This window comes from Felis catus, chromosome C1, assembly GCF_018350175.1.
Source record: "Felis catus isolate Fca126 chromosome C1, F.catus_Fca126_mat1.0, whole genome shotgun sequence".
NCBI classification, from domain to species: domain Eukaryota; kingdom Metazoa; phylum Chordata; class Mammalia; order Carnivora; family Felidae; genus Felis; species Felis catus.
In genome coordinates, this window is record NC_058375.1 from 79,710,231 (window position 1) to 79,732,388 (window position 22,158).

At 47.0% G+C, this 22,158-nt stretch overlaps 1 non-coding gene across 1 annotated transcript; it reads left to right on the forward strand.

The window, feature by feature from the left end:
* The first annotated feature begins 19,309 nt into the window (after nucleotides 1–19,309).
* On the forward strand, nucleotides 19,310–19,394 carry TRNAR-UCU. The gene is given in 2 exon segments: nucleotides 19,310–19,346; nucleotides 19,359–19,394. It is a non-coding gene; the product is annotated as a tRNA-Arg (tRNA).
* Nucleotides 19,395–22,158: the final 2,764 nt, after the last annotated feature.

Sequence of the window (22,158 nt, forward strand, 5' to 3'; positions counted from 1 at the left end):
CCCATCACATACATTTTGCTCTATTTCTTTCATTGTGTTATTCTGTTTTTTAACTGTTTAAAAGCAAGTTACAGACATTGTGCCCCTTTGCCTCTAAATATTTCCTAGAACAAGAACATTCCCTTATATAAACACAGTATGATTGTCAACTTCAGGAAATTTAACACGGATAGACTATAGTTCGAATTCAAATTTCATCAATTGGTTCCCCAAATGTCCTTTACATCTATTACCCCACCCCCACCCCAAGCCCAGAAACCCATCAAGGATCAGTCATGTGTTGCATTTAGTTGTCTTGTCTATTTAGTCTCTTAATTTGGAACAGCTCCTCAGCCATTCTCTGAATTTTTTGACCTTCACATTTTTGAAGGGCCCTAGCCAGTTACTTTAATAAGACCGTTTTTGAATGTAGGTAAATGTGGTATTTCGGTGTTAGATTTGGGTAAGCTCTTTTATTGGCAGGAAAATCACAGGAGAGGATGTTCTACCCCTCTCAGTGTAGCTCACGAGGGGATCCATGAGGTAAGTCTGTCCCAAGAGCAGGAATGTTAGCTTTGAGCTCTGGAAAGGCAATGCACAGTTTCTTTGTGAAGGCTGCCCTCTGCTGGCCATTTTCTACAGTGAGGCGCTACGCCTCTGATGACAGGGAGGACAAGGGGCCAGAAGCCCTGAAGTACAGATCCTGACACTTTACTGGTTGTGAGAGTATAGGAAAGTTATTCAGCCCTATCGAACCTCGTTTTCCTCATCTGTAAAAATCGGGCGACAGACCCTGAGTGTGAAGGGGTCCTTTAAACGTGGCCAAGTGCAAACGTCTACACGGGCTGCTAGGACTCCTCCGCAGGCCCAGCCCAGGAGGTCCTTGAGTGCCAAAGCTGCTCTTCCGGACCCCCATCCACTACCTAAAAAGCCTCCAAAGTGTCTCGTCTGTAGCTGCCAAGGCAGAGCTATTCTCCTTACCCGAGGGTTCCGTGAACAATACGTTCCCATGAATCGTGCTGTGAAGGAACGCGAGGAGGCCTGGGCTTCCATGTTTCTGTGCTGTGGGTCGTCCGGGGTCCTCTGTGCACCCACCAGCCCTCACGCCCACATCCGCTGGCTGCTGCCACACCGCCGCTCCCAGCCTGGCGGAGCTATGGGCCCTCCCCTTCCGGGGCTGCTGGAGCAGGCGCCCTCCACCCCCACCAAACTCCGCAAACCTGGGCTCTCAGCGCGTCAGACTCTCACCTGCACCAACCCTGGGGAATTGTGCCAATTCTGTTCTCACCGAGACTTTGGGTCTTTCTCCACATTTTCTTCGGGTCCTTTTTCAGAAGCTTAGGTAACCACACACACCACACACGCGTTTCTTCCTGGCTGCCTGGAAAGATTTATTGAGCACCAATTATACCCCAGGCTTTGCATTGGGGCTGCACGGAACCCCACAGAGCTGATGGCTTATGGGGTGCTGGAGACAAGCAGAGCAGCAACGACATCACAAATGCGATCGCTGTGCCTTCTGAGGCAGACTTATCATGTCCCACGCGAAGCAGGGCCATGCTTAGTACCTCCCGTGTGGCCCAGGGCCTCCTTTTGAGGGCTTTATTTTTATTAAGTGTTCCCCCAGGACACCAAAGAGATTCATTTTGTATGCCCCCAGGAGAAGCTCAGAGGAGAATTATGAGAAATAAGTATATCAAGAAAGAGAGGAGAGAAATATTTCTCAGCATGGAATCAATGAGTGGTTTCTTTTCTTACTTAAATTTACTCTTCAGGGGCACCTGGGTGGCTCGGTTGGTTAAGCAGCCAGCTTTTGATTTCAGCTCAGGTCATGATCTCACGGTTTGTGACATCCATCCCCACGCTGGGCTGTGCGCTGGCAGCCTGAAGCCTGCGTGGGATTCTCTCTCTCTCCCCGTCCCCAACTCTTGTGCATATGCACAACTCTCTCTTTCAAAATAAATAAATGTTTATTTTAAAAAATACTTTTCAGAGCAGAGGTATCTGTAGTAGTAAATCTGACCTATTCTCTGGAGCATCTGTGGTCTCTTCATGTTTGGAGGATCTTGGGATTCTTGAGAACCCATAATTCAATGAATGGAATTCTGAGCCTGCTCAGAGGAATGAGTCTCACACAGACAAGTACTCAGTATATGCTGACTTACAAGTGAACTTCACTTATAAAGCTAGTGCCCAGGTTAGGCTGTAAGAGGTCAGGCCAGAAGGCACGGGGGCGGGGGGGGGGGGGGGGTAGTCCCAACAGACTTGATGAGAAGCCTCCCAGTTTCCCCTCATTTACATGACAGACAGAAGTCACTTCTCATGCACATGAGAGGTACCACTGGCTGACCAATCTGCCTCACAGGCTTCTTCTCAGGGAAAATGAATTCCAACATGAAAAGGGCCAGGTACCATTTGAATGAAGATGCCCTATATGTAAACAGATATACAGAGAACGTGCTTGGGCCGGAAACATGAATCAGGAGTCACTTTACAATGTAATTTTGTAGGGATTGATTAGGGAGCAAACATACTTGTCTTCAACTGGAGAGGGGCGAGTTAGGACAGAGTGCAGCTTACGCACCCATGGTCAGGGCCTGTGTTGGGTTTATCCTGGTCTACTCCCACCTGCCCTGCTTCCTCATTCGTGTGTATGCTCCCCCACAAAGGATGCTGGGGAAGAATGTGAATGGAGCATTCACAAATGCATCACTTCTTCCTAAAGAACAAGTGGGTAAATAATTAAGTCATTCTGCTCTGCAAAGGGGTGGATGCTATTTGGGAAAGTACACTAGAAAATTCCATGGTGGTAAGGACTATGCTGTCTTGTTCACCACTTTGAAGTTAGTATCACACCTGGCAGATATTAGGCACATAAAAAAAAAAAAAAAATTAGCTGTGATGGAAGCCCACCAGGACCTACTTTATTCTATCACTGTAGTGTAACTCCTTCTCAGGAACAAACAGAAGGATAAAGTTCATGTTTTCTCGTGACCATATGCCCCAAGCAATACTTTGAAATAAATGATGCTGCAATTTCCAGTTTTGTTTTAATTGGTAATTCATAAAATCCTTTAGAAACCCAAACTGTTTAAACAAGCAATTGATGGTAATACTGATGGCACTTAAGCTGTTGTCAGCTTAGTTCTTGATTGACAACGTCAAAACCACCACCATAGCTAGGGTCACAATAACTCAGGAATGCAAAAAAAATGAAGACAGAACAAAATGAACCCCCTCCCCGCCCCCTGCAAACTATCTCAGCTATAATTATACAAACAGGTAGTAACTTGCATTTTACTGAAGTCCTGAAACTGCCTTGAGGGGCAGGTGAGCAAACAGTACATTAAGAAAACCAAAAAAGTTATAATAATAAAACTAGTTTGTCTGTCCTGAGCCTAGGAGGGCAATACCTTCCTGATTGCTCCACAACATTTACTCTTTGGCCATCTGTTTTCCTGGTCCCTTCACATCCTGTGTTAGTAATCCCTGCTGTGACTTTATGGTAACTCAGGGCGTCTTAACTAGTTGGGCTGTGTACCTGGGCTAAGAGTCTACTGTTACAACTTTGTGTCTCCAGAACCAAATTGCCTGGACGTGTATCCCAGTTCTGCCACTTCCTAGCTATGATCTGAGCAGGCTGCTTATCCACTCAGGGCCCCAGTTTCCTCATCTGTAAAAAAGGGATAATAGTACTATCAATTATTCATCAACTATTTATTGAGGACCTATTATATGCCAGGCATTATTCTAGGTGCTGGGAATAAAATACATCAGGAGGCTTACATTTTAGTGGAGAAACAGACAAGTAATGAAGTAAACATATAGTATGTCAGAGAGTGAAAAGTGCCATGGATGGGCATAAAATGGGTTGGTGAAGAACTGTGGTTTTTATTTTAAGTTTATTTGTTTATTTTGAGAGAGAGAGGAAGGGAGACCATGTGCATGCATGTGTGCACGAGCAGGGGAGAGAGGGAGAGAGAGAGAGAGAGAGAGAGAGAGAGAGAGAGAGAGAGAGAATCCTAAGCAGGCATTGTACTATCAGTGCAGAGCCTGATGCGGGGCTCAAACCCACGGACCGTGAGATCAGGACCAAAGCCGAAACCAAGTGGTGGGTGTCTAACCAACTGAGCCACCCAGGTGCCCCAAGGAACTGTGGTTATTAAACAACATGGTAAAATGACCTTGGAACATAGACCCTTAAAATTCTGTGATTAAATTATCAAACGAATTAAGCACTTAAACTGTGCTTGGTACATGGCAAGTGGTACATTTTTGTTAGATATGAGGTATTATCAATGTATGTTAGATTTTTTTGTACATGTCCATGTTGTACGACTGCTAACCAATTTATACCTGTCTGCTATGACTAAGCCACTTGCAAAGGAGCAGTCTCTAACTCAACCTGGAGGCAGGAATCAAGGAAGGCTTTTGGGAATGTGCGTGCTTGATCAGGGTGGTGATTGACCAAGAATTGGCTGGGAGAACAAGGCGGGGAGGGCCAGGGACAGTATGGGCAAAGGTACTGAGTCACTAGAGAACAAAGAGGGTTCAGATCATCACAATGCTTTGATATGGCTCCAGAAAGACACTTGGGTGTTGTTGATAAAGATAAGACCAAAGGAGCAGGCAGGGACCGGCTCATGAAGTGCCTTTGATGTCCTGCTACATAGTTTGAGCAGGGGGAGTCATCTGTAACAGATATCTGTGGCCACCTACCCATCAACCAGTCACCACTCACCCTTTTCTCCTTAACTAACAGAACCCCTTTCTGTGGTCACAATCCCTACTCCCCACATGGTCCTGTGCTTCTCAGAGACAACCATGGAAATGCCATTCCCTTGCCAGTGATTTAGGAGACCCACAAGTCCTGAGGGCAAGTCTGCTGGGGGCCCTGGGAAGGCTTTCCTCCCTGTCGTACACAGAGACAAAGACTTTCCTCCCAGATACACAGGGACAGAGTGCCTCTTCTGCTGCTGGGTGTGGAGGTGCCTGCACGCAGCAGGCATTGTGCATACCTGAAGGGATCCAGCCTGGGAATGGCACAGCAGAAGGGAAGCACTGGGGCTCCCAGACCTGGAACCACTGAATTCGTCTATGGGGAGCCCCTTCCTCAGGTTTCTTGTTGGGTGAGATGATGGGTGTCTTTTGGCCACGCCGGTTTAGTCAGGGCTTTCTAGCTCTTAGAAGTCACGTGATGACATTAGCATTTAATAAGGCTTCCTCTAGGCGTACAGAAAGGTGAGTGAGGGGAAGACACCAGCAGAAGGAATCCCAGTTAGGAGGCAGCCGTGTCTCCTTCTGGAAGGGTCCACTCTCAGAAGCCTGTCTTTCTTTTTCACCCTTGAAAGGATTGTTGACTATCTTGGAAATAGTGAAAAGAAAAGAATGCAAAATAGTATTACAAAACCAAGTAGTGACCCACAAAAGGACCGACTATGTTTCTGCTCTGTTCTGTTGCCACCAGAGTTAAGAAGACCTGGTTCTAGTCAGCCTCCATCTGGTTGGGAAGTGAAGAACCAAAGAGTTTGCTTAACATACCTACAGGACCCGCTTATTGTTCACCTATCTATCATCTCTGACTAGAACGTAATCTAGAATGTAAACTAGAATCCAAGAGATAGAGACTTTGTCTTGTTTGCTGTCTTAGTAGACAGTCAACAAATATTTGTCGAATGACCAAATGAACCCCGGGCCATCATGCCAGGCATGGCCCACGCGGCCTGGCCAACTGCACCCCCTGCCTCCTATGTACTCCGTGCCTCCAGTGCCCCTGCACTAGCCCCGGGAACTGTCCCCACCAGTATGTTTAGGACTCCCAAAGAATAAAATAGTATAGACAGAAATAACTTCTTTCCACATTTTCTGTCAGAATTCCCAGTGCTGCTACCCCGGTCTCTGTGAGGTGAGGTTTGGCAGCAGCCTGCGTTTTTCCTCAGCTGGCCAGGAGGCGGAGGCTGACTCCCTCAGCTAAGGGGAGGGCAGAGCATTCCGATGGAGAGGGCTGGATGGGGCTGGACTCCACCATGGAGGCTAAGTGGGGGGTTATACCCTCCAGACCTCTGATGACAACTCTCCCTGTCAGGAGAATCACTTACCAGGAACCAGCCACTCTTCTCTCTCCTGATGGCCTCCCTCACTCTTGCTTAGATGCACCATCCTTCACCCCTTTGTTCTTCTGCCTCCTCCTGGCAAGGGTCCTCTTTCTCTCTTGGCGGCCCTCTTTCCCTCCTACTCTGCTTCCTGGCTTTATTCCTCTCAGCTTTCCCATCACACTAACCTCTTTGTCTTCTCTCATTGCTCAAATGACTTCTTTATTTTTACATTCCCCCCCCCCCGCCCCCCGCCCATCTGTAAGCCCATAGCTGCCTGCCGGGGTCTTTCCTCCTCTTCATTTCTTCGGTCTCATCAAAAAAGCCACCTAATCTGGATTTAAAGTTTCCTACTGGGCAGGTGGTTGTGTGTGCCCAGGTGGTCTGAGGCAGACTCTGTGCGAGAGGCAGCTTTTCAAGGCTTGGCTGTGAGCCACACACACCTGAGTTTTGTTCCCAGCCATACCCTCCCTCACCTCCTCACAAGTACTGACGGAGACCTCTCAGTGGGGTTTAGTCAGCTCTGGGACGGATTCCCCGGGCAACGTATAAGTGGATGGCATTGTTTCAACACCCAAGGTCAAGTCAGGGAGCCAGTACACACAAAACTCCACTCCATAATACAAGATAAAATATTTGAGTGCTAAATGTGTGTCCCCAAGCCAACCTCAGGGCTACAGTCTCACTTCCAGGGCCATCACTGCTGGGCCTCCACCTAAGCTGGCAGCTCACCACAGGCGGCCTGACCTCCGGGACTCATCTTGCCCCACCGCACTGCTTTGCTTTCAGGAGCTAAGTAGCAGCCTCTGTGGGCAGATTCTCCTTCCTACCTGCAGGGAGGTAAGGCATTTTGCAGGTTTAAGCTCCTCCCTGGTAGAGAAAAGCAACCAAGGCAAAAGTTAAGGTCTCTTCAGAGAGAGAACCAGAGGTCATCCAGCAGGAGGCAGTAATATTTCTTTTGTGGAAAGCAAACAAGGCCATGCTCCCTGCCTTTCTGCATTCTCTGCCTGCCCCTTCTGGTGGGGATTCAGGATGGCCCTTTTCTCTACCCTCAGCTCAGCCTCCCTCCTTCCCCAGGGCCAAAGCTTTGGAATCAGCAGCCACTGGCTGGGCACTTCCACGTGAAGCAGAGCAGAGGCATTTAGAGGGCATGCAACATGAGTGAAGCTTGTTTGGCCCTCCTTACCCCATTTCTGTTCTGGGCAACTCATTCTACTTGGCCCCTCTGAATCTGTGCCTACTTTGGGTTTCAGCCAGAGCATGTTTCTGCCCTTGTTTGCCCCCATGGCAGCCTTTCTTGGTGTCCCAGACCACAGTTCCAGCCCAGTGGAACCATTGCTGGGTTTTGGAGGGATTCATTTTTCAAAGAGAAAAGCTTTCAAAGAGAAAGAGAAATCTCTAACTTTTAACTCATGGAAGGAGCTCAGTAAACATGCGCTGAATTTGGTGGAGAATGGAAGGAAGGAAGGAAGGAAGGAAGGAAGGAAGGAAGGAAGGAGAGGAGGGAAGAAAGGTAGGAAGGAAAGAGGGAGGGAGGGAGGAAGGGGAGAAGGAAAGAAGTTCTGGAAGGGAGGGAGGGAGGGAGGAGAGGAGGAAGGAGGAAAGGAAAGCAGGGAAGGAAGGGAGGGAAGGTGGGGAGGAGGGGGAAGTCTGCTATCTCGAGTGCCCTGCCATGGGAAGAACCTCAGAGCCAGAGCTTCTGAAAGCTCCAAAGCTGGGTGTCTGGGGTGGGCGGAGGCAGCGGAGAGACAGAGCAGAAGGAACCATCTCCTGCAAGAAGGCAGGCCAAGGGCTGGGCACTCTGTCTGCCCCAGAGCTCCTCTGCCTAGGTCCTGAGGACCCCAGGGGCCACACCCCTTGTCTACAGTCCTGCTCTCTCTTCTACCTGAGCTGCTCCTTCCTCTCCTATTCATGCTTCCCATTCCTACTCCTTCAAGACTGGCTACAAATGTCCTGTGAGACTTCCCACTATCCCTTCCCTGTCCCAGTGGCCGGGACTCTTCCTCCTGGGCTGGCCATCAGCCTTGCTCACATTCTCGGAGTAGTGCCTGACCGAACATATTTGTTTCTATGTCTCTCCCCTTCACAGCTTTGCTTATCCATGTACACATCCATGCCTCGTTCATCCCAGAATCGGCTCCTCAGTGACGGAGAGAGACCGGCTCCCCAGGGCTGCCAGGTAGCTCCCCCGCCAGCGCCAGCAAGGTAGGAGCAGACTTAATGAGGAGTTATGAGATGGTGACTGTTTTGAAAAGGAGGGCCAGGGTGCTGTGGGAGAATGTAAGAAGGGGCTGGGGCAGGGCAGTCTGGGATGGTCTCCCTGACCATTTAAGCTGAAACATGCAGAATGAGGGGGTCCAGAGAGAGGAAGGGGTGTGTGTGCATGTGTATGTGTGTGTGTGTGTGTGTGTGTGTGTGTGTGACAGAGAGAGAGAGAGAGAGAGAGAGAGAGAGAGAGAGAGAGAGAGAGAGAGACGGGGGTGGGGTCCCAGTTCACACTGAGCATGTGCATGTGCAAAATCTCGCCAGGGAAGGAGACAGTGCTCCAGGCGGGAGGAACCCAAGCACAGCCACGCAGCCAGGAGGGAAATAGGCTGGAGAGTTAGGTGGGAAAAGATCAGGGCACACTGGGAAAGCCATGTTCACTGCCAGCTCCGGAAAGGGAGGGCCTTATTTGTTTTTGTATTCTTGGGGCCCTGCAGAGTAACAGGTGCTCAAGAAGCATTTATCGAAAAAAAACAAAGAAATGAAAACACTTTAACTAGGGAAACAATTTAAACAGGATACGGAGATATGACAAGCGAAACAAAACCTCTCTCAAGGCCAGCTGTGCCACGATGAGAGCCATTTTGACCTTTAACTAGGAGACCAGGAAGCACCCCATCCTTCTGACTGACGCAAAGACAGGTTTGTAATGAGCACATGTGGCATGATTTGAGTTGGTCAGATGTAGCAAGATATGTGTGCCAGCTAACCAAAGCAGACCTATCTGGAGCCAGTGGGGAGAATCTAAGTGACATCTGCCAGGCGGGGACTTCACGCGGCAGGGAAGTCTGGCAGACAGAGACCCAGCCAGGGGCTGTCTTGATGCCACTCATCAGAGAGGGGCTTTCTCTGCTGCACCCTGCAGTCTTGCAGCTCCAAAGATTTGAAGCATTTAAGAGCGAGGGAGGAGTCTAGGGGCCATCTGGTCGGCCCCTCATTTTACAGAGGAAGACACTGAAGCCGGAGAGGTTGAGTGACTTACCTCCACCCTGGCTCTCAGGCCTCCTGGTTCTACATCTGGGCCTCTCAGAAGCACATCTAATAGGAAGAAAGGAGGGGGAGAGGAGAGCAGAAGAGGAGGGCTGGAGGGATGAAAGGAGAGAAGGAGGAGACTATGCCGGGGCCATCCGGTTGGAACTAAAAGGGCAAGCAGGGGAGGGATAGACTAGGAAACATTGCTTGTAACATGCTCCTATCCCTATTTAGGCAACATGTTGAAAGGCAATAAGAGAGAACCCAATATTTGTCTCTCAGAGGAAGGCTTATCTCTGGGAGGAGGGTGCCCACCTCATACATCCTGGGTGCCACTGGCTGCAGCTGGGACCATACATCCTCCTTCTTAAGGCTGTTCCATCCTTAGCCAGTAGGTAGGAGCTGGGATCTGGGACCCACCGGTCAAGTTTGTCTGAGTCCTCACACTTGCATTATCTCCCATACCTCTCATCTCCTTCCTTCTAGTAGAACTGAGTTTTAGCTGGCGCATGGCTGTCTGGAATAAAGACTACATTTCCCAACTCCTCGTAACTGAGTTGCCTCTGTGACTAAGTTCTGATCAATGGTATGTGAGCAAGGGATCAGGTGCGGCCTCAGAAAGTCAGCAGTGGTTCTCTATCTGGAGAGATGGTGCCCTCAGGGGACATTTGGCAATGTCTGGGGACATTTTTGTTTGTCACACCGGGGAAGGAGGAAGTCAACACTGGCATCTGGTGCGTAGAGACGAAGGATGCTGCTTAACATCCTGCAATGCACAGGAGAGCCCCTACAATGATGAATTATCTGACCCCAAATGCCAGTGGCACCAAGACTGAGAAATCCTATCTCAAAAGGAGAGAGCATGCTCATCTCACTCCTCCCTCTATACTACTGACTGGAGTGTAGACATGAAGCCTGGAGTCTGAACTGCCATCTTTGCTCATGAGGCAGAAGCCACATGTTGAGGATGATGAAGCAGGAAGAGAAAAGGAGTCTGGATCCCTGATGATCCCCAAACTGCCATATCAGCTACGGACAACTCTCTTCCAGACTTCTCTACCTACAAGTTAATAAAGTTCTAGTTCACTTAAGCCTCTGTTGCTTTGGTTTTCTGTCATTTACAGCTGAAGTTAATTAATATACTTTCCCCCTCTTGCTCCTTTTTCATTCCTATCAACGATGGGAGCCTCTGTTCACCTAGCCCTTGTTCCTAGTCTCTCCTCCCTTTGTATTCCTTTGTTGCTCCCAGGTTTCACCCCCAGATTTACCTGACAGCTATATTCATTCATTCTCAGTTTGATTTACTTTGAATTCTGACATCTGCTCCAAGATCCATCTTGTTGCAGCTCTGAGACTATCAGGTTCTGCTCCTTCCAGATTCCCAGTCAATCAGGCTCTAATCAGTCCTATGAATCAGCCATAACATTTAGATTCTAAACATTTCTTTGTAACCCACTTTGCAACATGGAGCCACATTCTCCCAGACTAGGCACTATCTGTAATGACCAGCATACAATGGGTGCCAGTTCAGCTGAGTGGAAGCTTGACCAAAGGAATAGACCCCGACCCTTACTCCATACCGGCACTACCAACTGGGTATCAGCCCTGGTCATATTGTACCTGAAGAATTCATCCATCCATCCATCCATCTATCCATCCATGCATCCATTTATTCAACACCTGCATGAGTCATGTTCAAGGCTCTCGCATGGAATCTGTTATGACAATCCCCTGGAGGTGTTTCTATTCATCATTATTATTTGCCCACAGGCTTCAAAATGACATACCCTTGGCTACCAAGTAGGATCACCCAGAAAAACAGAGGGGAATAGCTACACCTCTCTTTATCCCTTTGTGGCTCCCCTTTGCTAGCATTGAAGAACTTGGTATTCATTAGCCCTTTCCTTTCTGGGAATTTAAAGTCTGCTACTGAAGAGCTGAGAAAAAAGTCATGGTGACCCCACCACTATAAAAATTAATTCAGTTTTACAGTCACAGAGTCAGGGATCCAAAAGTAAATCATTTGTATTCAAGAGCAAATATTCCAGAACAAGGAGGAAAATTCAGCCAGCATACTTGCTATTGCTTGAGATTGTCCACCTGACATCTTGAAAATACAATAAAATGCATAGAACAAATCATTTCAAGGGGAAAGTGGGCAAGGACCAAAGAAAAGTAAAACAAGGAACATCCCTGTGCGCCTCTGTAGCCTTCAGATGAACTGGGATAAATTATGAATCTAGTCCCAAATTTCTGAGTCATGACTGTAAATCTGATGTGAGGGTGGAAACTTCCAGCTCAGCCAAAATAATTTAGTGTGAGAAGAACAAAGGTGAATCATTTTAACTGTCTTCCTTTTCAGAGTATTTGTTGGTTGAAGTAGAAGAGCAAGAATATGGCTGTCATATTAAAAAGGGGCAAGAAGTAATGTTCTGGATGCCATGGAAGCCAACTTCTGTGATGGACGCCAATATTCCCACCTCCAGGTATTCACACCACTGTGTAGTCTCCTCCCACATTGTATTAGAGTTGGTCCATGTGACCAGTAGAATACAGTGGAAGTGATGGTATGTGATCTCTGAGGCTAGGTCATAAAAAAATATGTGGCTTACACCTTTCTCTCTCTCACTCTTAGATTATTCACTCTGGGGGATGTAGCCCCGTGGAGGGGTCTGTGGCAAAGAACTGAGGCCTCCTGCCAACTGCCACAGGAGTGCGTCATCTTGGAAGCAGATTCTCTAGCCCCAGTCAAACCTTCAGATAACTACAACCCCAAACAATCTCATGAGAGACCCTGAGTGTAAACCATTTGGCATATGCTCCCTGACCCATAGAAATTGTGAGGTAATAACTTTTTATTGTTTTAAACTGCTAAGGTCTAGGGTAATGCATTGTTGGTGGTGGTGGGTTTTTGGTTTTTTTTTTTTAATTTTAGAGAGAGAGCCGGAGAGGAGAAGAGGGGCAGAGAGAATCTCAAGCAGGCTCCATGCTTAGCATGGAGCATGACATGGGGCTTGATCCCATGACCCTGATATCATGACCTGAACCAAAACCAAGAGTCAGACACTCAACTGAGCTACCCAGGAGCCCCAATAGACAATTATTATATCCTTTAATGTCATGTCAATGTGTTAGAAGTTCAGTTAATTCCCATGACAATCTTGTGAAATAGAAATTATTTTCTCCATCTTTGAAGTGTGAAAATTCAGAGAGGTAATTTCCTAGGGTTATATAACTGCCTCCAAAGCCCACTAAGCCACACTGCCTCACTTAGCCAAGCCTCTCAGGCTTTCTCCCTCCTCCCACCGACTTGCAGAGATGAGCCAGGCTGTCCTACAGACAGGGTTTAATGATGGTATTATATGATCATAGGGTGGAGGTGGATGAAGATTTGAAAAGTACCTCTGCCTACAAAAATGTTATTCTTTCACACTTGGTGGAGACAAGGTGAAGCAAATGGCATTCTAAAGCAATGACAAATAAATGAAATAACTAAAAAATGGACAATATGGGGTGCCTGGGCAGGTCAGTCAATTGAGCATCCAGCTCTTGATTTTGGCTCAGGTCACAATCCCAGGGTCATGGGATAGATCCTCGAGTTAGGATCTGTGCTGAGCATGGAGCCTTCTTGAGATTCTCTCTCCCCCACTCTGCCCCTCTCCTGCTCGTGTGCTCTCTCTCTCAAAATAAGTAAATAAGTAAGTAAATAAATAAATAAGTAAATAATGTTTCTAATTAGAATCAGTACTCTGATGCCAAATAACAAGACTCCCACTGAGACAAAGGGTTGTTGGGGTCACTTGGGGGTCTATGACAGACATGCCATGGGGAAAGAGCTGAGACCCTAAAAGCTTGGACACCTCTGCCTGGAAGATTTCTTTCTCACTCATAAGCCTTGTCCCTCAGTCTGACTCAGGAGAAAGGCAGCCTGGAGTGATTCTTCTGCCAATCCTGGAATGGACTCAACCCAGGTTCTGTTGGACGTCATTAACAACATACCTTTCCTTCCCCAATTCCCCACACAGTGGGAAGTAAAAGGGCATAATTTCCTCTGAGCTGATGTTTTGGGCCAATAAATCAGATTGGTCCTGAGCTTTCTGATGTAGTTTTGAGATCTCCTTGAGAATTTAAATTAATGCTGATAACAGAAGCCCAAGTGGACTAATGAGAGTCTGAATACCTAAATCCCAAACCAGTGCTTTTCAAACTTTAATGCAAATGAATCACCTGGCGGATCTTATTAAAATGCAGATTATGGTTTCACCCACCCCAGCTCATCCTCTCCTTGCCCCACAAACTACCCCCACACATACCCCAAGCCACATATTGCATCCTGTGAGCCTTCTTTGCCCCCTTGGAAAAACACCACACTCCACCTGCCCTGAAGAAAAAAAAAAAATGCAGATTCTAATTCAGCAGGTCTGGGGAAGGTCTGAGACCTTGCATTTCTGTCCATCTTACAGGCTCTGCTGATGCTCCTGGGCCATGGTCATCACTGTAGTAGGAATGTGCAGAAAGCATTTGTTCTCATACTTGGCTGCATATGAAAATCACCTGAGGAGCTGAAAACAAAACAAAACAAAACAAAACAAAACAAAACAAAACACAACTAGTGCGGAGCCCCACATTTAGCCATGCTCAATGCGTAAAAGAACAAATGTGCTATCTGCAGGCGCAAAGCCTGACCAAACCCAGACTAGGGTCAGGCTTGGCCTTTGTCCAGCCTTCTCAACAGCAGATGGTGACTGCCACCTGCAGGATGGTCCTACATCCTTCCTGAGCTCTGCTCTGCTTAGAAACCTGCTCAGCAACCCAGTCAACCCAGCCACAAGGTCCAGAGCTGGCACTGCCTTCCTCAGAACATGAAGACCTGCTTCTACCCCACTTTCCCTTTGTAAATAGACCCCCCTCCCCCGAACACCAGCCTACTGGTCTGAGATTTTCAACCAGCTCTTCCCAAGCCCTTCCCTTTGAGGGCTCGATCATGTTCCATTTATCCTCAGCTGTGATTCTCGTCCTCTTGAGAATGGGCTGATGGCACAGAACCACGGAACTGACCCACACTTGACTTTGTCACTGGCACCCTGAACCCCAGTGACCTATTCTACTAGCACCAAGGCCAAATTAGCTGCAACCAAGGCCAAGTTAGCTCGACCCTTTTTCACACCATGCATTGGACTGCTCAGCCTCTACCATTTTCCCAGACTGTCTGGTCTTCTTCCTCACATCCCCCAGGCTGTATGCTAATCCCTGCCAGTATCCCTGAGCACAAATTGGCCGTAGGTTAGAGAATGTTTTCATATGTGGCCTTCCTCCCTAATTCCCTCTCTCTGGATGAAATCTCTCTCCCCTGAAGTCCCGTTCCACCTGTACCTCACCTGGAGACCTCTTGAGCCAGCATCACAGTTGGTTGTGTATCTGTGTTCATTTCGATTAGGCTTATAAACTAGGCACGTGTCTTTTTTCTTTGGATCTCATGTAGACCCTCAATCATCACTTGCTGAAGAGATGAAGAAGCATAGGAAAACACCAAGTATGCATTTAATGAAATTTAATGGTCTCTTTGACCCTTGCCCCGCACCCCCATTCAGCCTGCACGCCACCTCCTAAATCATTTTCTAAAGCCCAGTCAGTCATTCTAAAGCACACACCAAAAGAACCTAGTAGCTCCCCATTGCCTGTGGCATTACATCCACATTCCTCATCCTGAACCAGGCCTGCCCAGGCTGCTTTGTCACACTTGGCCTCAATCCTACCTGTCCAACCTAATCTCCCAACACATTTAACTCCTCAGCCCCCATGGTACTTCTGTAAGGGCCTATTCGTCCTTCTTTTCTGTCCTAATGTCTATATTTCTTCATCTTGGAAAATTTTATTTTCTTTTCCTTATTCCCATCTTGCCACCTATGTAGTTTGGTTATTGGTCTAGCTAATACTTCCGTGCTAAGATTTTTTAGGATGAAAAGGGCCATCATTTAAATGTTGAGGGATTTTGTCTGGCAAAAAGTTTTCGTTTTGGAAAACCATGCGGTTGCACAAGTAGAAATAAGAATCCACTCAAGGTTCTTTGAGACAGAACTGAGGAAATCATGAAGCTGAAGGTAAATGTTTCCGGCTTTCAGACTGAGAGGCTGGGTGTTCTGTTTGGTAACAGACATGATGTCTACAGTCCAGTGGGAGCTGGGTCGTGGGTTGTGACAAATTTAGCTGATGCTGTATCTGAACTCTGGTTTGTTCCTTTAGGATGTGGCTTTTTTTTTTCTTAATTGAGAGTTTCTTGCTAATAATAACAGCAAACACTTGTTACACACTTACCATGTGCCAGGCCTGAGATAAACCCTTGCAAGGATCAATTTCTGCAGTCCTCAAAACAACTTTGGGATTTTTTCAGATGAGGAAAGAAAGGCTCTGGGAAGTTGAGGATTATGTCTTTCAAATCAGAGTCAGAGCCAGGATGTGAACACCAGGAGTGTGACTTTACAGTCTGTGCTCCAAACCTCAGCATCTTTACTTTTTAAAAAAATCTCATCCTTCTAAAACTTCTAATTGGGGTATGCTTATAATTAATATAGTAGTACATATTTATTACTTGGGAGTGCAAACTCAAAAACCTTACATTGGCAGGGGTGCTCATCACACTTTGCCATTTGTTTTCATATGCTGTACTGCATTATTTGCGTATTGCTTCATTTTCATTGGTCACATTTCTCCCAAGGAATTGGAAGTCTCCTTGGATTGTGTCTTAAACTTCCACTCTGTCTCCCACAGTAGACCCAGGTATATCCTCCCTAAACACTCCATGAACTGAGTTAAATCCATACTCCAATGACCTTCTCCCTCTGAAGCAAAGCAAAGCTAGCGAAAATACACAACACTGTAGATTTCTAGGCCTTCTGGGGGAGGCTGGAGCTACTAGTAAGCACTGCAAATAGAACAACATAGTAACTTAAAAATAATTCTGCTGTACAAACATGAAAAGTGTTATTGCAGTCTCCCAGGGATGTATAATGGATTTGAACTTTAAAACACCAAAATGAAGTTCTATTTAATTTAGGGCTTTGCTGTTCAGGAAACTAGAATTGGGCGTGATCAGCCTGAGTGGAGGTGGTTACAGTTTGTGCTTTGGCTCCCTCTGTCGGCAGGAAGGAAGAGGTAATTTTTTTTTTTTACTTGGAGTAATTCTTGGCTCGGGTTTTATAATGGCTGCTGTTTACTGTATGTACTGTCTGAAAAAAATCATCTTTTAAAGTTAGGAAAGGCTTAAGACCTTAAAACCTACTGAATCTTTCTCCTCAGATGGAAACTAAGTACACATTTTCATTCCCTTTACGTGCTAACATTACTGTCTCTGAAGCTAGATTCACTATAAAGCGCTTATTAATTATCATAGAACACACACAGAGCTTGTTCCACTGTGGCTTTCCCAGTCTTCTAACTGTAGGGGGTAAAAAGTACAACCTCGATTGCTAGCAGAGTTTGTTACAAGCCTCATTTTCCCACACTGTCTGCTAACCCTGTATCTTGGTAGTGTTTTCCATGACAGGAGAAGGAGCTTTGATCTCAACTAGTAAAAGGAATCAAATACCCAAAATTCTTTGTTTGATTCATCAAGTGGAATAAGGAACACACACATCATCCTCTAGCATGCTGTCTCTTTCCCAATGTCCCCTACGCAGAACTTTTATATATGAGTCTGAATTGTTACTTATGTCAATGACTCATCATTTGAGAGTTGGCACCAACACCTCCAGACAAAATTCCTCTGCAAAGTGTTTCCACAGGGGCACTGAACACCTATCTCTTCCTCTGTTCCTCCATGTTCAACTCCAAGAACCAGTGAAGACAGATGCCACAAGTGCCTGGTACATTGCAGAGTTCAGTAAAGATTTATGTAAATATGATTTAAAGTCATATTCTATTTTACAGGCTAATTTTGCACATGTAAGAATTCCTTGATGCTTGCAAAGACATATTTTATTTCATTAATCGTTACTAAAGAGGGCATAACAATGTTATACATAAAATGCTTGTTGTCAAGGAATGTTGCTTATATTATGGTGGAATGAAACAGGCCTGACAGCAATCAGGGTCCTGCCACTAACTGTTTGGAGAGACAGGCAAGCATGGGCCCTCAGAATCCTTGCACACTAAGGATCCTTGCACTAAGATGCAAAAGCCTGCTCACTTGGGCCATTTCTCAGGGTTGTGCTTATAGTGAGCAAACTTGAGGGTGTCTCCCCATAGGACAAAGAGCAGTCTTGCTTACTGCTTGCTATAAAATAGTGGGTTCCCCAAGTTTAGCATTTCTCTCCTGTAATGCAATCCATTTTGTGTGCAAGCATCCATCTGGGCCCATCTGCTTCATTCCTGTGAGAATTGGGGTTCGGAACCCAACACAAACATGTTGACACTGCGGCTACTGCTTTTGCTGTAACAGTCTTTCATTTATGACCCAGTACTCTCGTGTGCTCTGTCAGCATCCATGAAGCTGTGACAAGCTAATGTGTTAGCCTGCAAAGAGGGTAAAATCTCAGATTCTTCACAGTTCTTGATACTTACTAGCTGGGTGTCCCTACACAATTAATTTAACCTCTCTTAGTTGCAGTGTCCCTTCTTTCTGAAGGGGACAATAGTAGCTGCCTCATAGCAACGTTGAGGAGTTAAATAAGAATGGAAAGATCCCTACCAGACTACATTCTTCTTGGGAGCTCCCTTTCCCTCTTTAGAACACTGAGAGACTACTCTGCTTTGATGCCTGATGATGCTAGGCAAGGACGAATGGCGTGAGGCATGGCGTGAGCTGTGGCTGCTGGTGGTTTGGTGCAATGGTGGGCCGAGAACCGACCTGAAGAGCGCGCACAGCGGCAGAGCCGAAATTTCTACGTGGGCGGGGCTCGGAAAGCCGCAAGCTGATTGAAGAGGGAGGCCCTGGGGTTTTGTCTGCAGCGGTTGCATAGCAACCACGCAGTATTTACTTAGACTGTCTATTTCAAGTGGCTTCGGGGTCGCGCTGTTGGGGACTACTGGGGCACTGAGGCCCCCTCCCCCATCACCCACCTGATTCGTGGCGACCACGCCATTCCGAGGAGCCACTGGCTTGGCCGCCTCCCGCCGCCCCGGGAACCCCGCGGCAGCGCTCGGGCGCGCGCCCTCCAGCCGCACGCACCCGCACACGCATGCTCCCGGCGCTCCCACGCGCGCAGCCACCCTCACGGCTGCCGCCCACGCAACCGCGTGGTCTTGGGGCGCGGACTGGGGGCGGCCGCGCGGCGCCCGCGGACACAGCTCCCGGCCCTCGGACAAGCTCTCAGAGGATGCCAGGCGCGGGGCGCGTCGCCCCCCTCAGTCCACCAGAGCCCGGATACCTCAGAAATTCGGCTCTGGGTCTGTGGGGAGCGAAATGCAACCCAAACCCCGTTTTACCGAACCCTGCGCAAATAAAACACGCACAAGCACGCACACAGACGTCGCCGCGGCCAGCCAGGGAAGAGCCAGGGACCCGGGAGGGGCCGCCGCTCGAGATCGGCGGCTAAAAGGTGCGACGTAAGTGCCCGGCGTTACCGGCCCGGCTTAACGGCGCAACGGCCGGCCTGGTTCCGTGTCGCCGGGGCCAGGGCGGGGCGGGAGCGGCCGCCGGAGACCCGGTAGGCGGGGGCGCTCGGGGCAGGAAGGGACCGGGGAGGAAGAGCGAGGGTGTGATTTGTCCTGAGCGGCCAGATACGGCGGCGCCCCGGGTAGGCCCAGGACCCGGCTCTGGCAGCCCTCGGACCGACCGGCTGGGGCCCGGCGGAGTCGCAGGGCTCGGCGACCTCGTGTGAGGCGGCCGCTGGGGAAGGACGGGCGCCTTCAGCTCACGTTTGGTGGTCGCTACCCAGGCTAGCAATACCGTGGTCTCGGCAAGACCGACGGATGGCTGGGGGGACGGCTCAGGGGGCGGTGGGAAGGGCGCGGGGCCGTCGCCTCTGGCTTAACACAGCAGATGCGCGAAGACTCCAACAGGTGGCTCCGTGGCGCAATGGATAGCGCATTGGACTTCTAGAGGCTGAAGGCATTCAAAGGTTCCGGGTTCGAGTCCCGGCGGAGTCGCAGTTTTTCCCGATTCCCCCCCGAAATTATTTTCTGACCCCGTCGTTTCTCTCCCCGTTATTTTTTTCCCTAAACGGTTGAACTTGCCTCTCCATCTCTGCCCTTTCTCCTTCTGCATTGGGCTTCTGCGGCCGTTCCACCTCTAGCCGCTCGCGCAAGTGCGCTTGCCCCCCGCCCCGCTTCCTCAGCTCTGTGGCTCAGGATCTGGGCCCAGCTGACAGCGGAGCCTGATCCAGGACCTGGGAGGAACGGCTCCGGCCGGTGGCCCAAGCGAGGCCTCGCCATTTCGGCCCAAAGTTGGCCCGGGTCTCGGCTGTTCCGGAGGAGTGTCCCCCACGCTCCTGTGCTGACAACCCCTAGCTCGGAGCGCGGCGGTGAGCGCTAGGGAGGGCGCGGGAAGGATGAGAAAATGGGCCTACACCGTGACCTGCGCTGTGCAGGCTGACTGCCCTTCCAGTCCTGGAGGCTTCAAAATTGTCACGTACCGGAATCCCCAGTAGGATCCTGTCAGAAATGCAGATTCCTGGGCGTCATTGAGGGCCTCGAATGGAGTCGATTGGGGATGGGGCCCAGGAATCTGCATTTCTGGTAAGAATGCCCGCTCCTCAATCCCAGGATTCCAGTGCTAGGAACCGAGTCCCAGGTCCGTTCTGCCTGTCAGCTCCTCCAGGCAGGGATTGCTATCTTGCATCTCTTCCGACAACTCATAGGTTTGCATGTGATTAGGGTTCCACCTCACTAAATGCAAGTACATCAATGAATGGGCTTTTCAAACTTCACTGTAACAAATTTGATGCAAAAAATTAAAAATCCAAAATTGTCAAAAAACATACAAAGTAAGCGTTGTTGTTCCTATACCTTAGCCTTTCAATTCTCTTTATAAGCTTTATATAAGCTTATAAGCCTTTCAATTCTCTTTATAACCATTAGCGAAAATGGTTTCTTGGAAATATTTTCAAATGTATTTTATGCACGTGTCAACTTTTATATCTGTTGTCTCTGTTGATGTTGTTGATATACAATTGGTAGTATGCTACACTTGCTCTTTGACTTATTAATATAGGTAGACCTGCCTTGTTCCATTGTACGTATGTATTGTAATGATTTAACAGTCTTCAATAGTTGGAAATTCAGGTGTAAATATTTTCCTGTTACAATGCTTCAGTGAACATGCTTGTTCTTACATTGTTGTAGACAAGTGCAAGTATATCTATAGGATAGATTCCTAGGAAGTTGGATTGTTGGGTCAAGGGTTTGTTTATTCTTTGATAGATATTGCCAAATTGCTCTCCTAGAGATTGTACCCACTTTACTCTCACAGACCCATGTGTTATCAAACAGGTGAAAAATGGTTTCTAGTTGTAGTGTCAATTCATGTCTTTTATTACGAGGGAAAGCTGAGCGTTTTTTCATATGGGGAATGATTTGTATTTCTTTTTTGTTATTTATCTGTTCTTGGGTTTTGTTCATTTTTCTATTGCATAGTTGGTCATTTTCGTATTGGTTTGTAGTTATTTACATATTCTGGAAACCAGTCCTTTGTTTATATGTGTTACAATTATTCTTTCTCAACTGGTTTGTCTTTTGATTTCCTATATAGTATTTTATTTTATTGCCTTACAGAAATTCACATATTTGGATTTATCAGTCTTTTCCTTTATGGCTTCTAGGTTTGGGGTTATACTGCACTCAGATTCTTAAATAATTTCATTATGTTTCATTTTAGTGCTTTATCTGGTTTTATTTTTATACTTAAATTTTAATTTCATCCAGAATATACTTTTGTATCAAGGGTAAGGTGGGAATTTGGTCCCAGAATCACTGGTAATGAACACCCTAACTCTTCTTTTCTATACTCATTTATTTGAAATACCTATTTTATCATTTTCTAAATTTCCACTTGCATTGGGGTGCTTGGATTCTCTATTCTGTTCCATTGATCTGTCTTCATTCTGATTCACCAGAACTGTGCTGTTTTTATGTCTAATGGGGCCAATCCTTTCTCATAACATTTTTTGAAAATTTTTTCCTCAGCTATTCTTGAATTGTTTTTCCCACATAATGTTAATAACTAGCACCTGTTTAGCATTTATTATATACCAGGTACTATTCTAAGTGCTTTATGCATTTTAAGGCATTTAATCCTCCTGACAACTCTACCAGGTAGATATTATCCCCTTTCGTGGAAGGGGCATCTGAAACAGAGAGGCTAAGTAACTTGACCAGGAATACACAGCTAATAATAAGCAGTATGCCAGGATGGGAACCCAGGAAGCCTGGGTCTTTGGGTAAAACCATAATTATGCGTTGCCTTTTCACATGAGCTTTAGTTACAGCTAGTCTGGTTCTAATCTTAGGAGATATTTGTATTGGAGTCATGTTATATATAGATTAATATAGGGAGAATTGAACTGATTATGTTGAATCTTACTATTTAAGAGCAGAAAGGAGGGAAAAAAAGAACACCTATGCCTTTCCATTTGTTCAGTTGCTTTTCAGGAGTATGTAAAATTTTCTATTATATATCTTGAATTATTTGTTAACTTTATTCCTACTTTATCCTTTTTGTTGGAGTCTTATTCCATTATGTTTTCTAAGTGATTATTGTTTGTATATAAAAAGGCTTTTGATATTTTAAATAATAAATTTATATGTAGCCATCTTAATTGAACTGTTTTACTATTTAAAATGGCTTTTCAGTTCCAAACCATGGGATACCACTTCACATCCACTAGGATGGCTGGAATAAAAAAGACAGACAATA